The sequence below is a fragment of the Ambystoma mexicanum genome, chromosome 4p (assembly GCF_040938575.1).
Source record: "Ambystoma mexicanum isolate Mex_15411 chromosome 4p, UKY_AmexF1_1, whole genome shotgun sequence".
Classification (NCBI taxonomy): Eukaryota; Metazoa; Chordata; class Amphibia; order Caudata; family Ambystomatidae; genus Ambystoma; species Ambystoma mexicanum.
Window position 1 is genome coordinate 1,062,225,700 of NC_090927.1, and position 21,125 is coordinate 1,062,246,824.

Sequence of the window (21,125 nt, forward strand, 5' to 3'; positions counted from 1 at the left end):
TCAACTGACCACAATTGCATACACCCGATACCCATTGACTTTTCCCACACAGATAAAAGGTAGAGCACTGGGACACACTCTAAGCAAGGCAAAGCATGAGGAGCAGTTCTTCCGGGGCAGCAGCGAAGCAGATGGAGCAGGACGGCAGACCAAGAAGCAGAATCATGGAGTGGAGAGATCTTGGGAGCTGTGGCAAACTATTGTTACTTCCAAAGAATCTTGAAGGCTGCACAAGTGACCCCGACGAAAGAGAACCGTGAATCCAGCATTGTGTGTGAAAGATACCAGCAGTCCTCCCGGGTGAGCGACTGAGTTGGGCAGGTGAAGCAGTAGCCGTGGTATAAACCTTGGCTCCTAGATCAAAGACGCGAGCACAGAAACCAGCACAACCGGTGTGTTCAAGAAAGCTGTGAAGGGCCGCTCTGTGTTGAAGATAAAATGTACAGGCGGCAAAAGTGTATCATAAGAATGAAGGTTGCGCATATACTGAAAAGACGCGAGTGAAAGTAAAATATGATTAAGCTGCCAAGTATTGTTGAACTGTGAATTGAACAAGTGAGACATGGAGAAATAACAGAGTGGTTTGGCATAGCAAAAGTGCCCAATCCAAGGTCTCTGTTTAAATGTGCATAGTGATAGAAGAGGAAAAGTGAAAAGCCGAGAAACCCATGAATGACAAATATATCCGACATCAGTGGGAATATGAATATGAAAAGTGAACTGTAATAGAAGTGGTCAGGCTGAGGTATTTGTAAAACCCCTCGCACATTCAAAAGTCTTCGATGAGAAAAGTGAACTGTGAGCAATTGTAATTTGGAAGGTCCGAGCCCGACGGAGGGAGACCTGTAGCAAACTGTGAGAAATTGTAATTTGGAAGGTCCGAGCTTGATCGAGGGAGACTTGCAGTGAACTGTGAGCAACTGTGATTTGGAAGGTCTGAGCCCGGCAGAGGGAGATCTATCTGAAATATAATGGATGAAGTTTGTGAACTGTGACTCCTGGAGGAAAGGAACCTTTGTTTTGTTGAATGAACCCAAGGCATCCTACGAATAAGAAACCTTGTGCGAACAAAAGAATGTGTGCGACCAAGAGACTTGTTTCTATGGAAGGCCCTGGTCCGTGTCCTGCACGGCATCCTTGTGTCTAAAGCCAGAGTGTGTTCGAAGACCCGAGTGGGCCACCTTATCCTGTGCTAAAAACGTGAGGATGTGAGTTTTGCTCAGTAAACTTGGCATAATGTTTTGAACACTACTTTTTAATTTGGATATACATCTTTCCCTATACACATTTATTGTAGTAGAGTAAGGGCAGGCAATAGTTCTTTTTAGTATAGGTAATTTTGTTTTGACTGACAAAGGACTAGGACTGTGCTATTTTACTTTGATGGATGAGAGTACTCCCATCTTTAGCTATAGGGCAAGCTAGGAGTTTGTCAACCCCCCCCCTTTCAAATTACAATAAAGGTTTTTGAACTTGCAATCTTGTGTCTGTGTCTACTTGTGATACCATGCCTCCCTTACAGCCCCTTTCAATGGCCCCAAAGAAAATGTACTGTCGATCTACTGAAGGGCAGCACATGAACTTTCCTTCTGTGTAGGACTAAAAAACATTCAAATAAGTGAGGGGACTTTTTACAATCTCCACAGCGCTCTGCTCCTCGACGTGAAGCTGATCTGGGGCAGGACAGACTCAGAGGAGAGTCCCTTGTCAGTTTCTATGTCCTGGTTTCTTCCTAGCTTCCAATAGCCAGCATGTTTGTATTGGTTACATATATGGCTCTGCATCGCCCTGCTCTTCCTCGTGGCTGTGCTTTTGGAGTCATCCATATTCACTCTTCCTCGTCATAATCTCATCTGCCAGAGATACATAAAAACTACTATGCATGAGGAAATTAGCAGAAGCAAGAGGAGAAAGGGAGGATAGGGTATCCAAGTTCTATATGTAGGGCTGGGTGACTTATGTCTGACAGCATTGTGGTGTGTCTACCGCGTTCTCCCTCAAAGTCCTCACTTCTCCCATAGTGGGGGTTCCCACCCATGGGATCCTCCCACTGATTACCAACCCAAGGGGGACTATCGGGTAGCGGCCTCACCTCCCTCGACCAATGGGAAGGATCCCCGTCCCAGGGACAAGTGACAACATCAAAGTATTTGTCACATATATTCCTAAAAACACATTGTTAAAGGCTGTGGCAAATTGACAGTGCTCTTTGTTAAAAAAGTGCCCATTTACAACTGGTGAGAATCATAAAGGGAGAAGGGACGAATTAATGAGGAAAGGGAGGAGATCGCATTAAGGTCATTTAAAAGTTTGATGGTGAATTTGTATTGTAATAACATCCTGTTCACCATTTTCGCTTTTTAGCATAAGACATTATGATATGGCAATTCTGTGTTATAATGACGCTCCGGCAATGTTATTTGTTTAAACATGTTCTTAATCGCGTACATAAGAGAAGGAGCCATGCCATGGTGCTTTGTTCTATGATTATACTCTTTGACCATTATTTTTAGTTATTAATTTATTATGGTAACCCTCAACAAAACACAGAGGACGTATGCTTTGTTTCATCCAAGAAAAATATATTGATCCAACACATTTTTCAAGTTTATCAAAAAGATATGAGAAGCAGAAAATATTTTACCAATGTGGACAAAGTCTGCGTAGGACATTTCCGTGCTACAGGTTGTAAAAAAAAAAAAAAGTGCCTATTCGAGATACATGAGGTGACGATAAAGTGTTTTTGTAAGGAGGCATTTTGTTGCAAATATTGCAATGATCAGACAAACTGGTGCAGTGAAGCACAGAAAATATGTACCAACCCCATTTATTTTGAAGCAGGCTTCTCAGGCTTGTATCTTCAGAAAATTTTCTTCAAGCTGAAAAGATTACAAAAGGAAGAGAAGGAAAGCTAAAGGCAGCGCTTAGTTCACGTTCATTGGGGGGTGTTAAATGAGGAAGGGGGATTTTTTTTAACAACTTTATTTTAATTTTAGCACATAAAAACAACCAACAAAAAGAAAAGATTTTCAAACATAGCGAGATTAACAAATTACTTACCTCTCGGTCATGTTCTGATTTTTGGATGTTCCTCCTATGGTATTCTCTTCTATTATAATCCTATCCCACCGTAGCTATTCTTCTGAAACTATTCAGCCACCAGGGTCTCCACGTTGGCTCTGAGTGACGCTCCTATGCACCCCACTCCAGACAGGACATTGGGCCTAGTATATATGCCTGATCTCTTTTTTTCATATTTTATCACTGTCTGTAACTATCTGTTTTTGATTGTTGAAACTAAGAAACTCTTGGGCTGCTCTCCTTGTAACCCTTAATCAAGCCCTCATACATTTACCTGTCACAGCGCCTCGATGCCTCTGGGCTGTAGTGCGCTCTACAAATCCAAATAAATAAAAAAAATATATATATATATATATATTGAGGCATGATCTCGCCCTGTCACCTTAGTTACACCCTTTTCCCTAGCACTCTGATGCTGAGGAAGTGCGGAACCAAAGGTCTAATGTCTATCTGCCAAGAGGGGCCAGTTGGGAAGGCATGAGGACTCCGTGGAGGAACATCCATTAAAAGAGTAACATTATAGAGAGGCAAGTAATTTGTTCTCCTAATGGAGTCCTTCCTCCCATGGATTCCTCATATATGATAGACTGCCATAGCCGTACGTAGAACTGGAGGAGGGAGGAAAGCAAGAGGACACCACCTAAACTAGAACATTCTGGAGAACCTGCTTCGAAAGGGAATCCAAGCAGTAATGTGTGCAAACATTCTGCAGAGAAGCCCATGTAGGTGCTTGGCAAATGACAAGTGTGAAGGCATCATGAAGCAAGCCACAGACAACAGATTCAAAGTTCAAAATGAAATGATCTATTAACTCAAATGTCAGGATGGTTAAAGGCCTAACTATGCTAAGGTGGGATTTCCCTACCTGAGTATAACTAAGGAAAGTCTGAGTCAGAAAGTTCAACTTAAAAGTCTGTCTGTGTCCAAAACCTATCCTTGCCCTCACAACTAAAGCTAAACAATGTGTAGGGATATCAACAATAAAAGAAATGGTGATCAAAACAAAGTTTGGAGCTGCTTCCAGCTCCTAGCTTCCTTTTCAGCTCCCCTTTCCCAAGAGATTACCTTTCTCATGTTCAAAACAGTTCCACAAAACCTTGAGGTTCCCTTCCCCAAGTTCATGGTAACACAGTTCCACAAATCCTCAGGGTTCCCTTCCCCAAGTTGAAGCTAACACAGTTGCAAAGAAAAGGGGCTTGAGGGCTCCGTCCTCAAGCCAGTATTAAAGTTCATCAAGTCTCAGGGTTGCCTTCCCCAAAACATCAACTCGCTAACTTAGACTTGGTCTCAGTCTTTCAATGTTTAAAACAACTTCCAAATCAGCTTAACACTCTGTCTGGATAAGCTTAGCGACTCAATCATCTTACTCCTTCTTGGTTTGCTTTAACAATGTCTTTGGCTTTCACAAGTGAGGGTTCCCTGGTTTAGGCACAGTTGTCAGACTACACAGTCCACACATTACTGGAACCCTATGCTCTTCAGCCCACACAGGTTCTTCTGTACTTGCCCCTGTGTAAAGGTTCACACTCTCTTAGCTTCTCCTTGTCGTCCTCTTGGTTTTATGTGCAGGTTCACAGACACTTGGCTTCTCCGGGTTAGCCTCTTGGCTTTGCCACAATGTGTTACATATTCCCTGTCAGTATTTGTCTTTGCCGCACTGTATTCATGCATAAGGTTCACAGCGTGGTGGTTTTATTTCTCCTCACCTTTCTGTCATGCTCTTTTGCAAACTTCCACACTTGCTTTCTTATTTCGTATTGTTGCTTTCAAATGGCCACTTTTGCATTTATCTTTCATCAGGTCGTAGCTTTTCCCATAACATTTTTATTCAGTTTGGTATTCAATATTTGCTTAACATCTCGTTCTTTATCGCTCATTACTTGCTTGGCTTTAAATTGTATTTCCAAAAGGTGATCGCCGGGACATTCAATTCATTCAGTATTCAAAAGTGTTCAATACATCATTCAAGACATGCTCCAATTACTTTCAGCTTACTCGGCATTCACAAATTACTTGTTTCAGTTTGTTCGTCACTCTCAGATATGTATCAGTATTAGCACCCTGGACAGAGTGTTCCCTCGATTTCACACACCGGTTGTGCGCGACCACTCACTACTGCTTTGCCGGTTATCTATTCGATCCTCCTAGATCCTCTTAGATCCTGGATCCACGAGCTTCGCCTCTCTCGTGGCTGCCACAGAGAGTTTCCCTCACTTCCCTTCCTCTTCCACAGCAACTGTGGGCTTCGGGCAGAGCACAGCTCCCGCTGTAGTTGTCGGCAACCAGAGCTCAGCCGGACAGTTAGACCCTCTTGTGGCCCGCACTCAGCCTGGGTGTCTCTCCCCTTCTCCGGTCTCACACGGCTCCCAATTCTGGTTTCTCTGACATGCTTCTTTCCAGCCCGTTCCATTCCCTGTTCTCCTGCATGGTGTGCAGCCCCACCTCTTATACTGCCTAGGAGTGTTAAAGGTCCACTGGTGTGGGTCAGTAGGGTTAATTGCCTGACCTCTATGCAGGCTATTCATTGGACATGCCTCACTTTCCCAATGGTACTCTTTCATAGTATTCTTCTTTGCCTCAGTACTAGAGTGGTAAAAAACCTACTGATGTTCACTACTCCTAGTCACCTCTTCCTCATCCCAGTACTGTAGTAGGTTGAATGAGGAAACTTGGGGGGAGCTAGTTCACAGTAGCACATAAAGACAGGGGGAGGGTTAGGTTGGTTTTCAATAGGGAAAGGGGGATACCATGTCTCACCTGCGGGTACCTTCTTCTCAATCCCCAAGAACCTTCCACCCAGGTGATCCTCGCTTCTGCACCCCCAGGGTCAGGATCCAAAAGCAAGGGCCGTTCCCTGGCCACCAGAGAAGAGGATCCAGGGGGAGTAGTAGTGAGGATACCCCAAGGTTTCTCACACAAGACAAAGTCCCTCCTCCCCTATGTACGGCAGAGATGGCAGCCAGACCGCTGGTAGAATGAGCCTTGTGACCTTGAGGTACATTCTTCCCAGCCAGATCATAGCATTCGGAGCTGCAATCAATGATCTACCTTGACAGGATCTGTTTGGTCACAACCTTGCCAGCATTTGGCACAATCATAACCCATACAAAGTTGGACATCTTTCCTGACATCTACCTTTTGGGAGACGTAGCTGAGAGGCCACACTGGGAACAGCAGATGGAATCGCTTCTTTGTGTTGGAAAGGTTGATGCAGAGAAAAAAAAGACCACTGGAAGATGGATATTTTGAAAGAGATGAAAATCTGAGACCATCTTCGGAAAGAATGGAAGGTCTCACTCTCCACATCACCATCTCTTTGGTGAAAACAACTGGTGTGGTTTAACAGACAATGGGCCTCATTACGACCCAGGCGGTAAGTCACCGCCTGGGCCGTGACTTTACCACCATGGCGTAAACTACGTTTACGCCATGGTGGTTGGCGGACTTACCGCCCCATTCCGACCTTGGCGGGGCGGTAAGTCCCCAATCCCCATTTACCCTTCCCCATTCCCATTTTTGCCCCATAGGGCATAATGGGAGTGGGGAAGGCGTTAATTACGCCACCGTAAATTACGGTGGCGTAATTAACTCCATGGTCCCTTAGCGCCATGGATTTTAACACCTGCTAAAAGCAGGTGTTCAAAGCACCATGGCGCTAGGGGACCTCGTAATCAGGCGGTAAGGGTCGGCGCTGTTAACGCTGCCGTAAACCCCTTACCGCCTGGGTCGTAATGAGGCCCAATGCCTAGAGCTCACTCACCCTTCTCGCAGAAGTAATGTCAACCAGGAAAATCCCCTCAAGGGTGAGCAATATAAGAGAACATGAATGCAGAGGCTGAAATGGAGCACTTATACAAAATGTTAACACTAAATTCAATTCCCCCGCGGGAACCACAAACTTGCATGGTGGAAATGGATTGCACAATCCACACGCAAATTGCTCAACAGTGGGAATTATGAAGAAAGAGCCTTACTCAGGGATCCTTTTAAAGAAGGAGATATCAGCCACGCACCACTTAACAGTGCCGATCTGCAGGCCCAAAAGGAGACTCCAATCCACTTACCATCAGATCCGGCAGGTGAGCACCCCAACCCTTCAAAGATGCATCAGTGAGCACCATTACTTGAGTTACCAAAGCAATACACTCTTTAACAGGTTGTTTCACAGGGATCACCATGCAAGGCCTCGAGAAACTCGACTTGATACCTGCAAAAGATCTGACATATTCTTCTGAAATTGAGACCAATGGCAATGAAAGAGCCACTGAAACGACCTCATGCGTAGTCAGGACTCCAGGACACCAGAATGCAGGAGGCCATGAGACCCAGCAATCTCAGGAAGGCTGAAACAGGAACTTGTCCCAGGGATTACAGGACTTTCACCATGTAAGAGATGTTCACCACTTGGTCCTCGGGGGAGGGGGTTATGCTCTTCCTAGGTGACTGTACAAGAGCACCAAGATAATTTGGAGGGACTGGGGCAGCGCAACATGACACTTTGAAGTTCAGGGAAAAGACCAAACTATGCAGGCTTCACATGCGGAACAGATGTGCCCATGCCTGGTCTGGGGAACAAGTTGAATGAGCCAGTCACCCAGGTATGGAAAGACATGTACGCCTTCTCTCCTGAGGTGTGCTGCCACCACTGCCAGCAGCTTGGTGTAAACCCTGGGTGCCGAAGAACAGCAGGACTCTGAACTGGTAAAACACTGGCCCACATTCAATCTAAAATACTTTCTGCACTTTCCTCCATGGCGATCACACAATTAGACCAACCAATACCGGAAGCAGAGGTTATAGCGGCTATCAACTCCCTTAAAAATACAACTCCATGCCCAGACGAGTTCACAGCAGATTTAACAAAATGTACGGCAAGTTTTATTCCACAGATCTCACCCGGCTTTTTAAATGATTCCCTGATACAAGCAGCACAATGCCGTCAATGCTGAAGACAGACACAATCCTAATTTTGAAACCCAGCAAAGACCTCAAGGTACTCGATTCATATCGCCCGATCACTCTCATTAATAATGATGCTAAAATATTAAAAAATCCTAGCAAAGTGCCTGATGACAGTGTTACCGTTGCTCATCCACCATGACCCAAGAGGCTTCATCGCTCGACGATGCACCCAAGACAATGTCAGAAAAACCTGGAACTTGCTAGAGATCGCTGAGAGACAGGGTCTTAAAGCGGGGGTCATAGCCCTGATGCCCATAAGCCTTTTGACCGCCTTCTCTGGTCATACCTGAAAATATCCTCCACCTGGTGGGCCAAAGCCCAAAACGTTGTGCCTATTTATTAGTGAAATACTCCACAATGTGAGAGATCAGAAATGTGAGACAATTTTGTGGAGATTTTTCAAAATATGCCATTTTATTAACTCAAAAGATTGGATAAATGCCTCAGTACCCTTAAACGGACAAGGATTTCCATGCCTAAAATAAACTAAAGGAAACACTCTAACAAAAGGTCTCTGTCCATCACACTTATACATACAGTAACTCAACAAGGTAATGCATGGCAGTTCAAAGGCAACACAAATATAACAGTTAAGTTCACAAAATAATAACAGTCTCTCCATATAATCTGGGTGAATGTTCCTTCCCCAGATTCAAGTAGGATTCTGCTCCACAGTTCAAAAGAAATTCGGAAATCCTGTTTTGTAACCAAAAGTGCCAACACAGTGCTTTGTGACTCCAACTTGATAACAAAACTTTCCAAAAACACAGAAAAGTTCCCTCAATAGGAGACCTCCCATCCCCTGCACACAATCACTGGCTAAAAAAGCAAATAACTTAGGTATAGAATTCGATGAGTAGTCTCATTTAACAGATGTATATATCGGTATAATAATCCTGGAGGTGGTACATCCACTACCAAGGGGAGGCAACCGATTGAAAAAACTCTCACAAAGGGAGTTGTTTTGAATTCACCATTTAGACTCCATCAACCCACTTGGGATAAATGAGGGGTTAATCCTGGGCCCGTACTTATAAACATCGCTTAGACTACAGAGATATCTGGTACAGAGATATTATTGAAGGGATGTCATCACACTATCCAGCTCTACTACTTACTCATGTGTGTTGGACCCCTTTATGGTACATGCATAGATGGCTAGATGTTTATATAGTCTGTCGTTGAAAATTAGATCCTGTGGGGACTCTAGGATAAGGACTTCATGTTCAACTACTTGCCCAAGATGACTTTTGGCAACTGCCTTTTGGGAATTTCTGACGTAGTGAATAGGAATTAGAATGTGCATTGTATTCATGACATTTTTTGGCAACAGGCATCCTTGAACATGTGCCACAGTCAGAGGGCCAGCTGAGAAATTGCAGAATTATTTTATGCTCTTTTCTAGACATTATCTTATTCGAATTGTTTTTGAAGATATGATCTTGAAATGACTTATAGACCAGTATTTTGTTATACATGTATGAGAGTGGCCTTTATTACCGTGAAAGTATTGATGAAGGTGATTTGATTAAATCTGTAGTGAATTTGAATTGGATTTGACATTGCATTTACAGATTATCGTGTGTGAAATGGGAGTCTTGCTCCATTCATAAACAGATACACCTGGTATAGTCAAAACGATGTTAAACTATCAGAATGAAAACAATAGGCACTGTTGCACGATTTGTTACAACTGGAGGTTTAAAACTCAATTAATTTACCCCATCTCTGACACGAGAATAGTAAGCAGGTTTCTCCACTTGCGAAACATCAGGAGAACGCATATGAGGCTCGCCATGGTAATGAGACCGAGGCTTGCCGTCCGGCCTGTGCCTTGGCAATGTCATTATGTGGTACAAATAACGTGGTTGCTTAGCAACCACACCTAACAACATATACTGCAACCCGCTACGGCCTCCAGCAGGAGCACGTTGCATGGAATGTCCGCGTAACGGTTCTAATGGATGGTAAGTACGGTGGGCTGCCCTCATGACTCTTGACATGATTATTATATTATTATTATGGGGTCTAATCACGGACCTCCCTTTGACGGCAGATACGTGGTCGCCTAACTAAGGATAGTGAGTGGAACGCAGGACCCGTCACCACGGACCTCACTAGCCTTCTGTTAAATGCACAGGCAATGGATGCCTGAAAAGGCCTCTAAGTTTAAAACAAGCCTACACCCACTTTCTGCCAAGTAACACTTAGAAAGATTAGTCACGCTTTAGACAGAAGAACCTGCTTTTCTTCGAGAGTCTAGTTTGACGTGAGAAGCATTGTCTACAGTTGTCTACATTATTGGGACAGTGTGACGAGATGAGAGCTGACACGGTCTTGCATGGATTTAAAGCACATACCGGTGTGATGGTAGAATCGCTACTTTTGAACACTTGAGAGGGAAATTTGGCTTGCAGAAGAGGGAGTTATGATATGATATGATATGATATGGCATTTATAACGCGCCTATACACAAGTGTTTCAAGGCGCGACGAGGCAAGGGAGGGGGGAACAAGGGAAAAACAGACAACGATCTTACTAGGCCAGGTATCATTCAGAACGCGCAAGTGCAGGAGATACGGTTTGTTGGCGGCTTTGATCTCAGAAAGACAACAGATGTTAGGGGTTCCAATGAGGCAGAGGCCGGAAGGGTGCAACCTCTTCAAGTCTGCGCCACATAAGGTGTCAACTTTTTAAAAACTTTTCCCATTGGAGACTCATCTGGCAGGATCATGGGAGAAGTTGAGGCTCACTTGGTCTGAGGAATTGGGTAGGGTTATTACAGTGAAGGAATGGGATAATATGTGGAAAGTTCCTGTTAGGGCGAAAGTTGACTTGAATTTGCGTTATATTCACCAGAAGATATTGGGGCGCCTTTATTGGACGCTGGTTCGGATGCACAAATTGGGGTTGTTAGAAACTAAAAGTTGCTGGGATGTCAGAAGGAGAAAGGTACCTTGTTGCATATGATGTGGAATTGTGGTAGGGTGAGGAATGTTTGGAATGACGTGCTGGATAGAATTGATTTGATATGGAATATTGTATTTACGAGAACCCCTTCTACAGTGCTTTTGAAATCCCCACAACATTGTAGGTTTATTGGTTGTGCTGCGTTAGGTTGGATTAATAAAGTCCTCTTGGTCGCAACCAGACAAATATTAAAAGTCTGGAAAAGCAGGAAAAAACCATGTGTGGCAGAATGGCTAGTTAATGTACAAGTTCTCTCAAATTTTGAGAAGATAAAGTTTAAAAAGCAGCATAGAGGGAGGGGGCGTGGCCGGGAGCCGACTGTGTGGCATGGCTCCTTGAGTGCTCCTGGACGGCCCCGTCATCGGAGTAAATTCCCTGCGGACTGGGGCTCCGGCCGCGCCAGTCTTCGAATCCACAGCACTGTGAAAACCTGCTGCATCGGTTGAGTGGGGTTTGCAGCGGTTATGAGCAGCCTGGAAGCCTTGTGAGCCGTATTCGCCCCCGCCGACCTGTGTGTGGAAATCCAAAATGCCGAGCGGGCGCCCGTAACACTCGAGGCCCCAGTGGGGGAGGGGCCTTCCTCCGCTATCATCTTCAGCACCTCTGGCTTCCCGCAGGCTTGGGGGAATCCCCGCTCCCAGTCCCCGCCAGGCAACGCCAACATCCGCTCCCCATGCGGGGCATCGGGAGAAGCCCTGCAAAATTCAACGGCCTGAGCTTCCACTCCAGCCCAGCCGTATCACCGACCTGCGGAGGGCACCCGGCGACAGCCAGCGCGACCCGGAGCGAAGCTGCATAGTGGGACCCGGCCCGCGGCCCGAGCTCTCCGAGGGTTCGGCCCCACCCCAGCCTGGAGGCATCCCATCAGACAACAGAGCGGGGGCCCCCTTGCGAGCTTCATCTCCGGGTAAGAGCGTTCGGCGCAGCGTATCCCGCCTCTGCATGCAGCCAAGTGCGAGTCAGGTCTAGCCTGGAGGACGCCCGCTTCACGCCACTGATACTCCCGCTATAAGGGGTGCCGGCCCGCTCACAGCCTGCATCATTCCTTTGCCAGCCAGACACTGAAGCAGCACCCCTCCACACGCCAAGCACTGCTCTGGGGGACTTGGATCCTGAGGCTTCGTGTCGATATCAGCAAGAGAACTTCCCGATACACGAGGTGGCCCTGTCATCCTTCCCATCCAGACTCCAGTATATCTGTCTAGAGCCCTCCGCGTGTCTCCCCAGTGGGCCCAATTGTACACTGCTGGAGCCGGGGCCTACGTGGAGGGCCCCTAAGCCTAGATTTACGTCAGGGGGATCACCATCGCCTAAGGCAGCACCCTTGCCTATAAGTGCATAGCCCAACAACAGCAGCCCCCTGAAACTAGGGGCAGTAACAACTATGTACCCTGCTCTAATCTGGAGATCCTTGGGTTGTTCCCGGCATAGCTACACTCACCCTCGATCAGGCTACCTCCACCTCCGGCAGGCAAATCAAAGCTCCTCTCTCACCTAAACCATCTCTACTCACTGCTCTGCAGCTCTGCTCTGGACCTGCCAATCCCCGACGCCTATGCCTCTAGACTGGCATCCTGGGGGTCTCAACCCCATTAGATCCGCCTAACACTTCTCTACCTCACCTGCGGAGTCTAGCCTTCCGGATCCCCCCACCAGTGCCGCAAAGAACAACAGGTCGCCAGGCGGCCCACAAAACCGCACTGTGCTCATCCCTATCGCCCGCATCGGTTCGGACTGCTCGTTGGCGGAGGGGGGCTCGCCATTTTCCCCCGGCGCAGGATCCATCCATCAGGGCTTGGCCTGGTATCTCCGCAAGGATTGTTGGGAGGTATTGCAGCAGTTGCTCCTCCTCCACTCCCGCCATTCAGCAGAACCATGTCAAAGAGCGGTAAATCAGCGAAACAAGCAGATATCGCATCACTGATGTCCAACTCTGGCCAGAACAAGGCAGGCAAAGCCAACCCCACCACTACTGTGATACCCAGTGTCCTCCCTTCACTGGAGCAACCGCAGGCCGAGCATTTCACCACCAAAAGAGAGTTAAAAGACCTTCTAGTAGCCCTTACCAAAGAGATCCAAAAGGGCACAGAGGAGGTCACTAAAAAGATCGCATCTCTAGACAGAAGGGTGGAGAAAGTGGAAAAGCGCACAGAGGAGGTGGAGAACGGCCTATGTGAGAACACTTTCGAACTAGAGTACGGCTTAAACAGAAAAGCAACCCTGGAAGCCAGATGCAACGCACTCGAATCCAAGCAGGAGGACAGCAAGAACCGTTCCCGGCGCAATAATATCCGCATCCGCGGAATTCCCACCTCATTCACCAACGCAGATCTCGAAAGCTTTGTTAAAGACCTGTTTAGGTTCATTATAAATCTCCCTGACAGTGCCCCACTGGAAATCGACAGAGTCCATCGCACTGCGCCTAGGCAAGCCTCATCCTCCCCTCCAGATGTTCTCACCCAGATTCACTTTTTCAGGGTTAAAGAGGAAATAATGAGAGAGGCCAGATCATCGAAACAAATCACCTTCAGAGGTGCAAACATTGCACTATTCCAAGACCTTGCGAGCATAACCCTCCAGAAAAGTAGAGCCCTTCGTAACCTCACAGAATGGCTTCAGGAAAGGAAAATACAATACCGATGGGGCCACCCCACATCCCTGTGCTTCGAATGGGAGGGTATGTGCAGGCAAATCCGGAACCCCAAGGAGGCAGGCCAATTCCTGGGAATAAGACCTGCAGACAAGGACTCTGATCATGCCACCCACCCTCAATCCCAGCCCCGTTCGCCTAGATTCCAATCGCTGGTCCATGCTGGTGGGCGTCGCAGGCCGCGGGGCCCCTGGAAGCAGCATAACCCGGGCTGATTAGCGGTCTTCATCTTTCCCCCGGTTGCCAGTTCGTCAGGTTGATGTCATTCTCCATTTGGTGATCCCCTGCATCTTCCGATTTCCATCAGCTCTCCAGTTGCCTTACATTTTACACGGGAGGGATTGAGATAACACCTAGCACCCAGGGGGACACTGATAGGCAAGCATTCAAGCGCACAGCCTTAGGCCCATACTCTCTATACAGCCCCTGGACCTGTCACTCCACGTCCCTGGCGGCTTCTCTGTTCATCTAGCGGGATGCAACTCCTGACGACGGGGTCAGCCAGTAACCCCACGAATGAGCTTTATGGTCTCATTCTCACAGTTTTTGGGGAGGGGAGTGGGTAGTTCTGGGCTCGATGAACTGTTCAACTCCCCAGAAGCCCCAGTTAACGGTTATAGTTTTATTCGTAGACATCAGTAATTGCAGCACAACATCACGCACACTCGGGAAGATTCCAAAGCCTCGCAACCCTTACACAGTTTACCTGCATAACACAAGCCGCGTGCCCAGAAGTAATAGGCCCGAATAACGCTAGGGAGATCCGTATCCTGACCTGGAATGTCCTAGGTCTTAATTCCCCCAGGAAGCGCAAATCGGTGGAGCACAGGCTGGCGGCTCTAAATGGGGATATAGTAATTCTCTAGGAAACTCATCTCTTACCAGCTGATGAGCATCAAATCAAATTCAAGCGCTTTAAGCAGGGCTTCTTCGCCTCCAGTGGTGAGAAAAAGCGGGGGATGGCGGTCCTATTAAGTGACAAATTCCCGCTGTCCAACCCCACAGTTAAAAAGGATCCATCGGGGAGATACCTTTTCATCCGAGGTCATATTGCAGAACAACCAATCACAATCGCGGGGATCTATGCCCCGAATGCAAACCAGGACAAATTCATAGCAGAGCTACTCCCTCCGCTCTTAACATTTACCTCGGGGTATCTTCTAGTTGGGGGGGACTTTAACTTAGTCCCTGACCCCATAAAGGACAAGTCCCTACCCCCAATCAACCCTGACTTTTCCTGAGCCATTGCGTTTGCCAGATTCCTTAAAGAGTCGGGCACAGTCGACATTTGGAGAGTAGCCAATCCTGATACCCGCGATTACACATTCTTCCCAAACGCACATGGAGGTCACTCCCGTATTGATGTGTTACTGGCCACTAGCACCTTATTCCCATGCTTTAGCAACATCGAAATCCACACAAGGATGGTGTCTGACCATGCACCCGTCTCGGCAGACCTCTCTATCTTGGGAGGCCCTGACCCCCCTACCAGATTCTGGAAACTCAATGACACCTTGCTGTTAGATCAGGTGATCAGGAGCGAGGCAGAAGACACATTGGTCAACTACTTCAAGGAAAACCAGAACCCCGAAACCCCAATTGGGCTGTTATGGGAGGCCATGAAACCGGTCATAAGAGGGGTATTTATCAGCGCAGCCTCTGAACAGTTTCGAGTCTCCAAAATCCTCACACAAGCTCTAGAGTCCAAACTATCCTCCCTAGAAAAAGACCTAAAGGCCCAATACTCCAGAAAGGCGGACAGGGAGCTAAAAAAGGCGGGAAGGGCTCTAGAAATGCACTGGGCCGATCGCACTGCGAAGGCTCTGGCATATACGAAACAATTCTATTATCACAAAAGTAAAAAGGCAAACCGGTTATTAGCTTACAAATTGCCAAAAACTCTCACTAGAAACAACATTACAAGCCTCAAGGGGTCAGATGGAATAAGTAAATATACCACCTAAGACATAATTGAAACCCTGCTGGACCACCACAAAGCGGTCATGCAAGGACCACCCACACCTCAAGAGGTTAGAGCCCAACAGCAGCGCTATTTGGAATCTTTTCACACCCCTACTGTTTCTTCCCCCCTAGACTCCCTGGAAGCCCCGATTTCCACAGAGGAAATTCTAGATGCCATCAAATTGCTTAAGAACGCCGCTCCAGGCCCAGATGGGCTTTTCCCCCGACCTCCGCACCCGCAGCTTTGCCAAATGGCCGGAGGGTGGCCTCCATAGAATCTCCATAGAATCTCAGACTTTTTAAAAGAAGGCCAGCCGCTATCTTTTGAGGACTGCAAGGCAAAGTTCAATATCACCGAGGAGGAACGATTCCGGTATACTCAGATCCGTCACTGGATCTCACAACACTCCGTCAGAGAGCGTGGCTCCAGGGACCTAACACCCCTCGAACTATCACTGACAGCATCCCCTCCAAGAGGTAACATTTCCACCCCCTACAAACTCCTAGAAAAAGCCAACCCCGAAGCGAAGGAAAGGTACATGCTGAACTGGGAGAGGGACTTTGGGCGCTCCCTGGAGCCTGAAGCTTGGGACACAATTTGGTCAAGACTCCACAGGAGCACTCAATGTGTTACTAACAGGGAAGGGGGATACAAAGTATGCTTCAGGTACTATATTACACCAACGCAACTGCATAAAGCGGGCGTGAGGCCCTCACCGAAACGTTGGAGGGGGTGTGCGCAAGAGGGTTCACTTTTCCACCTCCTACGGGACTGCCCTAAGGCGGCGTACTACTGGAAGGGGGTTCTGACGCATGTCCGAGCAATAACAGGCCTCAATATCCCATGGGACCCTGGAATAATTTTACTGGGTGACTCGGGGGAGGGGGACCTGCCGATGTCGGGATACGCAGCCCGTCTTTGCACTCATCTACTATTGGCGGCCAAGATTGCCCTTGCCCGTCTCTGGAAACACCACGAGGGCCCTTCTATCCCGCTATGGTGGGCTAAGTGTTGGGACATTGTCATTACGGAAAGAGCCACTGCAATCCGCCTGGGCAACCTCAATCGCTTCCGAAACACCTGGGCCCCATTCATGGACTATGCAGACCGTTATCCGGCCCTCACACTAAAGCCGCCTAGCGTCCGCTGGCTGAACTGAACTACGCACAGAAATGGCCCGATCCGGCATAGAAATATCCCCCCTCCGTTACCATTCTCCCACCCAAATATTGCTGTGAATGAGTTGCATACTAAATTCCTTCTTCTAATAACTATATTTCCACTGTAATGAACTGTGCCATCACAATCATGTGCTAATTCCGTTGTCTACTGTTTAATTGTTTATCTTTCGTTGTTATTGATTAATACTTGAATAAAATGTATATTTTGAAAAAAAAGCAGCATAGAGAAGATGTTTATGTGGAACAGTGGGGACAATTTAATTGTATGACTGAAGATTAGACAGAGTGTATGAGAATTTGCTTGATGTCGTCCGGTAAGATGGTTCTTTGTATTGTGTATATGTTTCTGGTCACGTCCCATGTGTTTTTATTTTTTTTTATTTTTTTTCTCATCTATTTGGAAAGCCATTGTTAGATGTTAGTGATTTGGATTCATTTTTTGCTTCAAATGTGCTATTGCTTTTTATTCTGATTGTTATTTACTTATAAGGATGGTTTTATTCTGCTGAATTGCATATGTTACTTGTGTGTTTATTTGTTTGTTGTTACCTTTAAAAAAAATGTAAATAAGGAGATTAAAGCACATCGTTTGCAACTTGTAACAGTTAGTGGCATTACTCACTTACCTTACAGAATCTTTCGAGGCACATGGTTACAGATAAAACAGCCGCCTGTTATGCTTTTGAAACCAATAGGAGATGGAGGTGATTAATTTGGCTTTATCGAATTAAAATGTTAATGATATGTTTTTACATGTGTTTTGTAAACAATGTAAGCAAATTACGACTTACTGAATCCTATTTGTCATATTACAGGCATATAAAATTTGTATAAACCCTTGATGAAGATCGCATAGCTCAAAATGCGTTGGGCATTTTATTATTAAAAAGAAAAATGATGGACACAAAGTCTAATTCTGAAGATCTGCTGCCCAAGAAATGGCTAATTGATTTATATACTATATTGTATTAAATTATGACTCAGTAATACATGAATTGTGAATTCTGCTACATCTGGTAATTGAGACTACTCATCGAATTATATACCTAATTTTGGGCTTTTTTTAGCCAGTGATAGTGTGCAGGGGATGGGAGATCCCCTATTGAGGGAACATTTCTGTTTATTTGCATATTCCAAGATCCATTTGCCAGGATCGCATTTTCTCCCCTGCACCTGAAGAATATTACCAGTGATTTAAGACTATTTTAAATGTTATTTCATATCAATTAACAAGGTGAGCGGTGTATACTCATTATCTCAACAAAACGTTCCAACAGAGTTTTTTGTCAGGATCCTTCTGCAACAACAGTTTTAGATCTAATGATATAGAGCACTTCTGCAGCAATCTTACATGGTTCTTGCTCCAGCAATTAATTGTTTGTCAGGCTAGCATGTTAACACCACTTCATCAACTTCCCCCTGGTTTACTTCCATGTCAGGCCTACTACTTCAATCACACCTGGTTTACTCCCATGCCAGGCATACTACTTCAATGTTCGCTGTTCAGGTATACTCCCCTGCCCAAACAGTATTTTACACACAACAAGTGCCTCTGTGGTTAAGATCATCTTACAACACCTTTGCAGTGCTTCTCACTTTACAACATCAGGCTCTAAACAATTTTCAGGGAAGGCAAGATTCACAGTGGTGCTCTTTAGTACACTTTTGTGAATTCCAAAACCTCTGTAAACTATGCTCCTCTCCTTCTGAATAGCCCTTTATCAGGGCAGCCTTCTTGCCACTTTTGTTTCCTCATATCAACCACACACTGACAATGATACAGTTTTATTGTGCATCTTACTTGGCTTAGGCAATGTGGGTTTATAAAAGCTTTTGTTATATGCTTCTTCAAACATGGGCAATTACGACCTTTGGGACTTTCATTTGCCCCTCCTGACTTTGGCAATGTCTGTTGGTTTTAAATTGCCTTGCTTTTACTTTTTTTTGGCTTGGGTAATGGTTGCTTGCATTCATTTCTAGAAGTATTGCCCCATCTTGTTGCTGGGTTTTAAATCAACGTGCATGCATAAAGTGATGAGTTAGACGAGAGTCCATGCCAAGAAATTAAGATTAGCCTGCATTTTATATTGATGCTTAATTATATTGTTTATACGTTGCATTCTTTAGCAGTTGTTGGATGTCTTATGATATATGCTGAAGTTATTATTTTATCTCTGCCCCCCTTTTTTTCCTTTTTTTTATTGTATTTTTATCATATATTTGTATTTACTGTTTTTGCTTTCATTGGTGTTAGCTTTCGTGCAGTTATATTGACAATTGATGTATCATTTTTGAAATGGTTGAAAAAGAAAAGAAAAAAAAATATACAAGTCGCACAGTCATTTGGCTTAAAGTAACAATGTTTTATCTGTTCTGTGCTACTTCAATGCTCAAAATTGCCTTCCGTCTTATTTTCACACATATGCGATTGCTTTCTACTAGGAAAGCACCTGCAACAAGCATGTGAGCGGTCACTGAGCGCTCCGGTGTCACAATCACTTTGTGAACTCACTGGGTAAGACTTGCACGTCCGTTTCTCTCGCTGCTCACAGGTCCTTCGCTTCAGCGGCTTCTCGTGATCCGGCAATCTGTTGGTATCAGTCTGCTGCCGCCCGTGCCACTTGTTCACGGGGCTTCCTTTGCTCCAGAGGGTCTATGGTGCTCATCTGACACCGGGGACAGCCTTGTGGGGTGGAAACCCTTTTAAACTTTCGTTTCCAGCTGCGCATTGTGACGATTCCTACGGATCCCTCACTAAAACCCCGCCTTAAGTCTCCTGCCAGGTGGCCAAGGAAAGGCAGATGTTTCCTGATCCTGTCCTTGGGGGTGGTGTACTGCGGGAGGATCAGATGGGAGGAAATAAGGCCCAGGATGGTGAGAAGATCCCGTGGGATGAGACATGGTATTTCTCCTCAGACAAGGAAAATCTTTCTAGGTTACCAAAACAGGTAATGGCATATTGTCATTGTAATGTCCCTAACCTACATATAAAACCTGTGGTTCTGGGCGCAAGTATCATAAAATCTGAACAAGCCTTACCAAGGGACAGATCATTGAAGGGATTTCAGGATAAACACCCTCCTTACTCCCAAAAGTATAATGTAAAGGAAACTAAGAAATGTTGACTTAAATAAATAAAGTGTCCTCCCCTGTTGAAACACATTCTAAAGATTCAGTTTTACCCTTAAAGTCAAAGAAATACCTAAAAGAACTAACTTAATTGTTGAAGACTACATGTCCCATAATCCTATGAGCACTGGGACGAGGAAGAGGACTGATGAGGCATGTAGTAGCAGTAGGCAGGCAATTGAGCCTAAAAGCCCACACCTCAAGGAACCTGGGACGCATAAAAGCCCTCTCGGGTGCAGACAATTAGAAGGAGCTGGAACTGTGACTGGAATGCAAGCTGGAGTAGTAGAAGTAGAAAGAAGAAGGCGCAGAGCTGGAAAAGCAAGCAGAAGTGGGAGAACTGAAGGGACGCTGGAACGTGGATACAGAAGATTTCACCTGTTTGATCCGAGAGGCTCCTGTTCCCCCAAACTCTGACGTGTACAGGCTGCACAGCGGAAGAAGTGCAGAGAGGCTGTCTTTTCCCATGTGAGCCTGATTGTTGTGATTGCTGGGTCAGAAACGTGTCGGAGACCGAAGCAAGGAGCTGTGGGCGAGTCACAGGAGCGAGAAGGGCTCCTTGAGTGAATGGCCAGTCCAGAAACACCTGAGCAGAGGAAGTGTGTGGGTCCCAGTGAAGCCAGAAGCAGTAGACTCTGTGCGCGAAGTCGTAGAAGTCGAGCCACCCACAGAACAAGGATTGGCGAAGCCGGTGAGTCAAACCTGGCGTTCTGATTCCTTGTGCTAGCACTGATGCTAAGAGTATCCAGTCAAATCTTCACTCGCATAGACTTTAAAGCGGGCTGATGTTGTTCATTGCATTCATTAACAAGGGAACAAATGGAAGTAACATGCAAATGTGAATGCAAAGGTTTCTTTTACTCAAGTAAAAGCAAATGTTACCGAAAGACATCGTTAAGCCCTGAACTTTTGAAGAAGTGTTCATGTGTTCCTTATTAAGCAGGAATGAACATTGCGAAAGACCATTGTTCACCATCTAAAGTCTTTAAACCTTATGAAGAAGTGGTCGTGTGTGCTTACATTCGTTTTCCAAGTACAGAGCGAATTTCTTTGTTCAAAAAACAAGAAATTTTCTTAAAATAAGTCAAGTGTTTAAAATTGTATCTGCAGTTCGAGAGAGCGCAAGCAATGCCCAAGCCAAGAGTATTCCCTTATTGAGAGTAACAGCAGCCTTTCTTAAAGCCCGAAA

General features: G+C 45.9%; 1 protein-coding gene across 4 annotated transcripts in view; it reads right to left on the minus strand.

Annotated features, from left to right (window-relative positions):
• KPNA5 (karyopherin subunit alpha 5) overlaps positions 1-21,125 on the minus strand; it is a 594,400-nt gene that overhangs the window by 414,527 nt on the left and 158,748 nt on the right. For 2 of the 4 annotated variants that reach the window (XM_069606645.1, XM_069606643.1), the window contains one exon: positions 2,823-2,879. The exons of the other annotated variants lie outside the window; for them this stretch is intronic. The gene's annotated coding sequence lies outside the window, so the exon portion shown is untranslated. The remainder of the gene's footprint in view (positions 1-2,822; positions 2,880-21,125) is intronic. 4 annotated transcript variants of the gene reach the window in all.